Source organism: Osmerus mordax, chromosome 24 (genome assembly GCF_038355195.1).
Source record: "Osmerus mordax isolate fOsmMor3 chromosome 24, fOsmMor3.pri, whole genome shotgun sequence".
NCBI lineage: Eukaryota > Metazoa > Chordata > Actinopteri > Osmeriformes > Osmeridae > Osmerus > Osmerus mordax.
This window is the reverse complement of record NC_090073.1, coordinates 10,650,157-10,659,208: the sequence shown is the minus strand read 5'-3', so window position 1 is coordinate 10,659,208 and position 9,052 is coordinate 10,650,157. Positions and strand designations below refer to the sequence as shown.

Sequence of the window (9,052 nt, the reverse complement as noted above, 5' to 3'; positions counted from 1 at the left end):
TGACCCCTCTGCACTCGTCATGTGCCTGTGGTAATTGCATGGATGTTTTCTTTTCAGTAGGCTATAGAAAAATATATTACAAGTTATTTTAATTGACTCCAGGTTTATTGCATACTCTATCCATTCATCGAAAGTTACATCAAGGTAGCATCATGTTTTCCACGGCTTGGTAGGCCATACGGTTTATTCATGAGAGCTGGAGCATATTACGGCCCCAGGATAGGAAGTTTATTTACAGACCATTTGGAAACTAGCTTTGCTACAGTCTGGTAAATAGGTGGGGATCAAATTAATTAGTCATAGGCTATATGTAGCCTGTGTTGTTTAGTGTTGGTGACTGAACAGAATGAGACATTTCTTAATTTTTTACATAAAAATACAACTATTTTTATCACGTTGCTTTTTGCACTATACATTCAGGGGACATAATTTCCAGCTCAACACACTGCGATCTCCCCTCCCTCTCGCGCGTTGCTGTTCACTGCACAGTTACGTAACATTCTGTGTCTATACCCCCGTTCGCACGTGGCCGTACGATCATAAAAGGAAATGCCATATGATATTTACCATATGATATTAAAGGTATTCGTATCATTTCGGCGTCTTTTTCGTGACTGAGTGGTCTTTTTAACGGTGAAAACCCAAGTCATTCGTCTTAATGTTAGACAATAGCTTACAATTTGTCCTGGGGAAAAGATTTGAACATCTGAACGTTTGTTCAAAGGGAATATTTTTCAACTCAAATATTTACAAAGCATGTCTCGTGTCTACCATTGATAGTCTACAGGTCGAGTGTGCAGCGACACGAGACCATAACGTTCACCACGTGAGGTAGAGTGTACATATAATTATATATCTGGCAAAGACAGCGTGCAGTAGCCTAGCCCGCAGTGGCCTTGAGGAAACCAAACAATTCTGAGAGGGGTCTGTCTGTCTGTCTCTCACCAAACCAACAATACGCCCTAACCTCCAAGACCACAGCGCTCTCACACACACGCACATTTCTCAATCTCACGCACACAAACGCGTTTTCGCTTCCTCATCCAAAGCTGTACTGAGCCACTGACGCTGATCCCCCAAACGCCCGGATGCACGCGAGAGACATTCACAGCAACATGGTTGTTTGATTCGGATGCGGAGGAACCGTCGGGACTGAGTGTCGGAATCTCCTTGTCTCCACTAACCCACGAGAACCCACGCGGCGACCAGCACAACAGACGTTCAGGAAAAGATATTTTACATTGAGAAAAGGGAACGACACGTATTTTGGTGTCGCATTCACCGCTGGTAAGTACATTTCAGTAGTACATTTCTGCCATGACCTCGATGACAATCTGTTGAATTTGTTGTTGTGATTTCGAAATCATAGCTTATTATGGGTTGAGTAAACTGCGCATAAACCAACCGTCTTGAGAAACAGGCCCGGTAAGTCTCTTCATACACAAATGTTGTTTTCAGTCATTTCAACATAACGCACATCACAGCAGCGGTTATGTGACAATTACTCGTTATGTCTTACACAGCCAACTGCACGAGGAGCAGGATATTCGTTTTTGTTCTCAGCCTGCGTTGTTTGGAACTGTAGCTATATTGGAGACAATAGAAACAATGTCCCAAGTAGCCACTATCACTGGGGTCCACTGTGAGAGGGTACTGCACGTGCGTCGCCATTAAGTTTTAACATTGTAATTGTCCCTCGGGGCATTATCTACCATTATGAATGAGCTCGATAAACGATCGAGTTGACAATCGGTACACCTTCAGCCATTTAAAGTGTACTTCGGCGGGAGTCAAGGTTTGATCGGACAACAGTGGATGTGGACCGGAGTTTAGCGCATGTGTCTTTCTGCTATGTCGGCTTAGTCAATGATCTTTCATGTGGCGATGGTATTTGGAGCTACTCAACTGAGCATGCGCACAGAACTGCATTCTCGACGATCATCTCCAAATGTGGTAGATGCATCCGTGCGTACCCTGCGTGAATGCCCCAGAGTCAGTTTGCTGTTGCCAATTCAAGCCACAACAATGTCACGGGATTTCAGTGGCGTTGTGTGAATTTCACAGCGTTGTATTGAGAGACTGCATGGCGAGGATTTAGAGAAAGGTCACGAGAGAGAAATTGTTCCACTCAGGCAACAACTCGGCCTAGCTGATTGCCATTATGCGGACGGTTTGCAAGTTAACTTATGTAGGATCTGCAGTTGTCTACTGCATCAGGAGGATCTGACTCCAATCTTACAAGACCAGTGCAGGCTGATGATGGCTCTATCATAGCCATAAAGAAGATATGAGTATCTGTAGGATAATACATAGATTAGATATCTTCAAACCTTTTTACCCACGCTTCACGGTTTTTATTCATTCAAAGAATACAGAATAAATTTAATATAACATGTGAAAGATACACATTATGTACATTTAACATAATGTTATATTATGTTATGTCACCCTTTGTACCAGCATTTACATTTTGTACCTTAGCTAAGTAGCAGCCCTCTATACCTGAATGTGGGATTGCAGTTCATTCTCTTTTAAAGAAAAATGCACAGCATGTTGTCAATGTGCCTCTCTCTCACCCCCCCCCCCCCCCCCCCACATATAGAAATGACTTGACATTCATGTCCTGTGTATCTGTAGGAGACTGTATGCCATTGAAACAAGTGCTCACTCATGATATCTTCTGATAAAGAGGATAGTATTTACAGCACACATAATTTCCTGTTCCATGTTATCCAAGACAGTTCTCATTGTGAAGAGTAGATCGAGTCCCCATGTGAAAGAACTGCATTTATGTTGTGAATAGCTCAATGCCTGGCCCATTGAGAAGCACCACATTTGTGTTGGTAGACACGTTTAAATGATGAGTATGCCTTCCTCTGCTCTTGTACAGCTGGCTGGTTGTTTTCAAGGGCGTAGTGTAAAAGGAGTGATTCATGCAGCAGGTTGTGTTGGGGTTGGGTGGGGTTAGTGAGCAGGCAGCATGGTTGTGTTGGGGTTGGGTGGGGTTAGTGAGCAGGCAGCATGGTTGACTTTCTCCTGTTTTCATAGGACAAAAGAGATGGATAACCAATCCTGCTCCACCTCTTTACGCTGCTGACGGGTTTATGAGCCTGACAGACATGTCTGGATTGGTACTGTGTTCACACACTTTGAGTGGTTTCGTGTGTGTGTGTGTGTTTCGCGTGTGTGTGTGAGAAGAACAACTGACCACTAACTTTGTTGTTTAGCAAAAACAGCAAAATCTGAACTTGACTAGCTGTGGAGTGAGTTTGCACGTCTGTGTTCTTACAGTAAAGCAATCTATACATCTCGCAACAGTTTACAGTTCCCACACACACAGTCCTGCTGTCAGCACTCATGTATTTCCATCCCTGTGTCGCCCTGCAAACATCTCCACACGTGTCAGGTGTGTTTGATACTACTTGTATCACTGTAGATGTTTGTCCATGAAGCTGTCTTGACTGCAGGAGACCTGATGTGTCCTCTCACCTGTAAGGTTCAGGTGAGCTTCAGTAGCTCTTCAGATCCTTCAGGACTCCTTGTCATCCTGGCGTCCTGGGCACGGAGCGTCACGTTGTCTGAATGGAAATGTGGGTAATCTTAGATCACCCAAATAGCAATTTCTGGAATTATAATGAAGAGCTTTTCCATGACGATAACTATGCCCCATGCAGTCAGGCCTGCTGCCAGAGGGGAAGGAGTCATAAGGCTGTGGGTGTGTCTGTGGGGAGGGAGGGAGGGGGGAGTCAGAGAAGGCCGTGCCTAAGCGTCCCACCTCGACCATCAAACACAATCACTCTTATGTTTGAGCCCTTCTTCACCATGGCAACATCAAAAGCCACAGAGCAATTTTCTCGAGACTCTTTCATGTCTGTGTGTGTGTGTGTGTGTCTGTTTGTCTGTTGGGTCTGGACTTTCTAATCTTTATTGTCCCCAATAGAGATCATGTCACACAGCAGTTATCTGTCACTCAGCAAGTCTGACAGCGAGGAGGGAAGAAGCTCCGCTTATATGAGACCACGGCGGAGGCTTGGGATGAGGCTGGGGGATGGGGCTGAGGATGAGGCTGGGGGCTGGGGAAGAGGCTGGGGATGAGGCTGGGGATGAGGCTGGGGGCTGGGGGATGGGGCTGAGGATGAGGCTGGGGATGGGGATGAGGCTGGGGATGAGGCTGGGGGCTGGGGCCCAAAGAGAAGAAAAAGGGAGAATGGCAAGACAGGACGGGAACACGTGTCACGGGCTCGAGAGCAAGTTAAAGCAGTCTCAATGTCCGTGAAAAACACAGTGAAAACTGCTAGTTTTCATCTCTCCTGCTTTTCTTTATTTTCAAATCGTTTCATCGGTCAAACGTTTTGAATGTGAGTTAATGTGACCTTTGCACCAGGCTTCTGACAGCACTATTCAACACGTCCATGCTGCTGTCTGCATGCTTGCACAACCTGTTTAGTCAAAATGGCAGAGTCACTGCTTTCTAGTGTTCCATGGTTCTTTCCTCTGCAGCAGTAGAAAGTTCTTGCTGTTTGTGGTGCAGTTCTGTTTGGCCTGACTGCACCAAGTTCAATATTGGCCGTGTATCAGTGAGCAGACAAAGCCGAGAGCAACGTGGTCGTTTACATTGACGTTGTCTAGGGTCCAAACTGTGGACCTTGTTGTTGTTCAGCTAGCGCAAATCTCATTTGATTTGTTAGTGTCCTGGTATGTGTTTTACCTTGTATCACAGAGCATTTCCAGTTTGTCTTTAAGATATATTTTTCTTTATAAAATGTATCATTTTTCATGCTTTATTGGGCGGGTTGTAAGTGAAGTGTGAGAGAAGAGGGAGAGAGACATGCAGCAAAGAGCCAAGACCGGATTCAAACCCAGGCCAGTAAGGCCTCAGCCTTCATGGTATGCATCCTGTGAGCTGGGCGCCCCATTCCAAAGGCTTTTTGGCCCACTTTCCTGTGGCCTGGCCCCCACTCCCCCCAGGCTCCCTCTGCCTGGCCCATGGTGCTGGTACCGAGCCCACAGCCTGGTCCTGGTGCTGTTGCTGGTACCGAGCCCACAGCCTGGTCCTGGTGCTGGTCCTGGTGCTGGTACCAAGCCCACAGCCTGGTCCTGGTGCTGGTACCGAGCCCACAGCCTGGTCCTGGTGCTGTTGCTGGTACCGAGCCCACAGCCTGGTGCTGGTCCTGGTGCTGGTACCGAGCCCACAGCCTGGTCCTGATGCTGGTCCTGGTGCTGGTACCGAACCCACAGCCTGGTCCTGGTGCTGGTACCGAGGCCTGTATCGCAGCAAAGCCACACAGAGCTTCTCTTGTGCTCTGTTGCGATGGTGTAAGCTATGCTAATGACGGGCTTACAGGTCTGACATGGGAGGCATGCCCATCTTATTTTGGGGACAGTGGGATGGAAGTGACCCGGTTGGTCAGGGGACAGCTCTGCCTGGGCTGTCAGGGAGACAGGGAGCTGTCTGCCTGGAGGTGTGGGGTCTTTTTGGGGGTTGAAAATAACAGCAAAGCGCTGTGGGGGGTGAGGGTTGAGCTGAAGGTTGGTGTGTGGGAGGGTGGACCAGGTGCAGGAGGGTAGCGTAGGCATGTGCAGTGGCTCTGTGTGGTCACAGAAACACTATCCTGGGTCTGAGCGACTCTGGGAGCAACGCCCGTCAATCACCTCCAAAGTGTGAGTGTAAATACTGTGTTTGAAAGGATTCAGATTATAAATGTTTAAAATATTTTGTATGACATTAAAATGAATAATCCCACCAATCTAAACCTCTCATAATAATTATGTAAAAAACAAATAATATTCTGATGAAGAGGATCAGACCCTGTAGTCATTTTGGAGAAGCGCTTTTAACTGTAATCACAGTTCTCTTTAGAAAAGTCCTACATGTGACAGAAAGTTGTGATTTATAAACATAACTTTGTACACACATGAATGTTTCCAGTGATCAATCTGAACTAATGCTAGAATCTCATAATCCCTACTGTGGTCAAGTGGTGCCAAGAACAAAGTAAATCATGTTTTCTTGTTCGGCCTGAAGTTGTTCTCATTATTCCTAGCAGATCGTTTCGAGCTCTCGTACTGGATGTGGGGCGTTTGTAAACGGACGTCTCCTGGTTTCTCCTCACCTCCTTTAGAGGGTCAATGCTGAGACTCTCAACCCCTCAAAACCTGAGCTCCTCGGGTGATCCTCACGCCAAATCCTCACCTCTGGAGCTAGGTTTCCACCTCAAGATCTCTAAATGTGGTCGTCTGTGTTTGGGTCTGTTAATCATTCTCAGTTCTACCAGTCTGGCTGCTCCCCATAGCTGGACGTTCCTTCACCAATCTTCTGTTTCACAATGACTGAGCCCGCTGTTCTCCAGGGAAGGTCCGTCGCTGTAGCAACGCTTTACAACCGTCTCCAGGTCTGTGAAGGTCCTCTGACCTTCTGCTTTATTACTGAGAGGGTTCGTTCTGACTTGCACTGTGAACTGTCAGACACTTACTAGTATATGTGTCTTTCTAAATCCTGTCCTGTTTTTTCACTTTGTTGTTGTCGTGAGAAACATTCACAAGGTAAACAGGATCCCTGCGTGTCACAGTGAAGGGTCTGGATGTTTGTGTTAAAAAAATAAACGTTGGTACATTTGCTGTGGGGTATTATGTGTCGATTGTTAAGAAGTTTTAAAGTCCATTTAAAATGTAAGCTGTAACAAAATGTGGAGGAATTGTAATACTTTCTGAATAAACGGTAGTTTATTAAGTAGAAATGTGCTAATCTTTGCCTCGGTCAGACTGATTCTCAAACAAGCAAGATGTCGGAGCTCTTGTGAGTGGGTTAAGGGTGAGAACTTGGTTTTGTCCAACAGTTTGGGCTGTTTGAACAGGTGTGTGTGTGTGTGTGCACGTTCTTGCATAGTGGGTGGGAATGTGCAAGCCTGGCTTAGTTTCACAGGCCCTGATGGGTTTAAGAGAAAGTGTACTGTGTTTGACAAATGAAGGATTTGTCAAAGAACTTACTTGTCAAAGTAAGACTTGATGAATGCAGGAGTGTGTGGTTCTGTAGAGGGTTAGACTCCATGTAAGGATGCCGGCTAGCGGGCTGATCGCTGGACAGCCTCATGTGACACGGCTATTTGTAGCCCGTCGTCCCTCCTCGTCCTCTGCCTTCACTAGCAGGATATGTGACACCTCTGGAGGGAGATTCTGTGTAATGGGGTCCCAGGGGAGCCACCATTAAAGCCACATCGAGAGTTAGATGCCTACCTGCCCGCTAACGTTTTTGATGCCACTTTCTAACGTGATTCTCAGAAGCCTAGGGCCAATTCAGAATGCTCTGGCCTCAATCCAGCCTCTGGGTTAGGGTCTCTGGATAAAACAGCAGAGATTCCGGTGCAACGTTTCCCTTCCTGCGCCCTGAGGACACTTGCGTGTGCCATGACAGCGATTTCGGATTTAATTCAAGAGAAAAAGTTCATTAAAATATGGGAGATTACGGTGTTTCATTAGAACTGTATGAAGCTGTCACTCAAGGAGGACATATTTATAGTTTCACAAATAACATCACTTCCTTTGACAGCAAGACCCCTATAGTGCTAGTCTAGACACAGCAGGCCCTGCCATCCAATCAATCACGTTTATTTATAAAGCACATTTAAAAAGATGTTTTTTACCAGAGGGCTGTCCAATATCTATCTTCAAATCCACAAAAATAGTTGACAAACTATGCACACACACAACTATACACAAAAATACATATCAAGTTGACAAAACAACAGATTTTGATGCTGCTGGATTTCTGCGCAGTCCTCGTCCTCCCAGACTGAATGCTTTCCTCACGTCTTCAGTCGTCATCCTTCTGATGGCTGTGGTCATCCTTCTGATGGCTTTGGGCATCCTTCTGATGGCTGTGGTCATCCTTCTGATGGCTGTGGTCATCCTTCTGATGGCTGTGGTCATCCTTCTGATGGCTGTGGGCATCCTTCTGATGGTTGTGGTCATCCTTCTGATGGCTTCCTCACACACCTTCTGGAGGTTTCACTCAGTAAAACTGGTCTGAATGATGTAATCAGCAGCTGTGACTGTTCAGACATGCTTTATTCCAGTGCAGCCTGGTGACTTTGTACAGAACCTCACTTTTACTAGTGTTCGGATGTGGCCTGGATGAGTCAGTTTGTACATGAATCAACATCTGTGTTCTTTCATGAGTGTTGCTGCACCTCTGTTGGGGCTGAACAGGGAAGCGCTGGCTTGTTTACGTTGCAGCACTGGAGGTGTTATTACCAAGCTGAGGGAGGGTGGGGGGGGTTTAGCCCTGTGTTAGTCAAGCCAGGGAAAGTAAAAGCTAAAAACGAACTTGTATATGTTGAGTAAGGATTTGGAAGACTCATCATTCAAATAACTGTCAGATCTACCAGATCACTAGTAGTTTGATACTAGGTTTAAATAGCATCTAGCCCACTTGTGAGTACAGCAGTTTGTACTCACATTATACACAGCCAGCCAGCTCTTGGTTTGATGATAAAACCGCCAACAATGTGATTTACAAAATCCAATCTAAAGTCTTTTTGTACCCAAGACAATTTTAGCCTCAAAACAAAGACTTTCTGGGACAAGGATGAAGGCTGGGCTTGGATAAGGGGCGGGTCTGGCCCAGTGATTCCCCCTGCTGGTGGGGCAGGGTGGGGCCCCCTGCTGGTGGGGCAGGGTGGGGCCCCCTGCTGGTGGGGCAGGGTGGGGCCCCCTGCTGGTGGGGCAGGGTGGGGCCCCCTGCTGGTGGGGCAGGGTGGGGCCCCCTGCTGATGGGGCAGGGTGGGGCCCCCTGCTGGTGGGGCAGGGCCCCCTGCTGGTGGGGCAGGGTGGGGCCTCCAGGCTTACTAGCAGCTAAAACCAGCCCTGTTCTCCTCTGTGTGTCGCCGGAACACGAGCAGACCACCTGTCACAAAGACTTGTCCTCAGAGGGAACCCACTGCGACAAAACACACACACACACACACACTCACACACAGTCACAACACACACTCTCACAAACACACACACCTGGTCAGTTGGCAGAGCAACATGCAGTAGGATGTTTGCTACAAAT

General features: G+C 47.0%; 1 protein-coding gene across 1 annotated transcript in view; it reads left to right on the top strand.

Annotated features, from left to right (window-relative positions):
- The first annotated feature begins 1,001 nt into the window (after positions 1–1,001).
- Positions 1,002–9,052, top strand: part of slc20a2 (solute carrier family 20 member 2) — a 31,786-nt gene continuing 23,735 nt past the window's right edge. The window contains exon 1 of the mRNA XM_067227672.1: positions 1,002–1,287. The gene's annotated coding sequence lies outside the window, so the exon portion shown is untranslated. The remainder of the gene's footprint in view (positions 1,288–9,052) is intronic.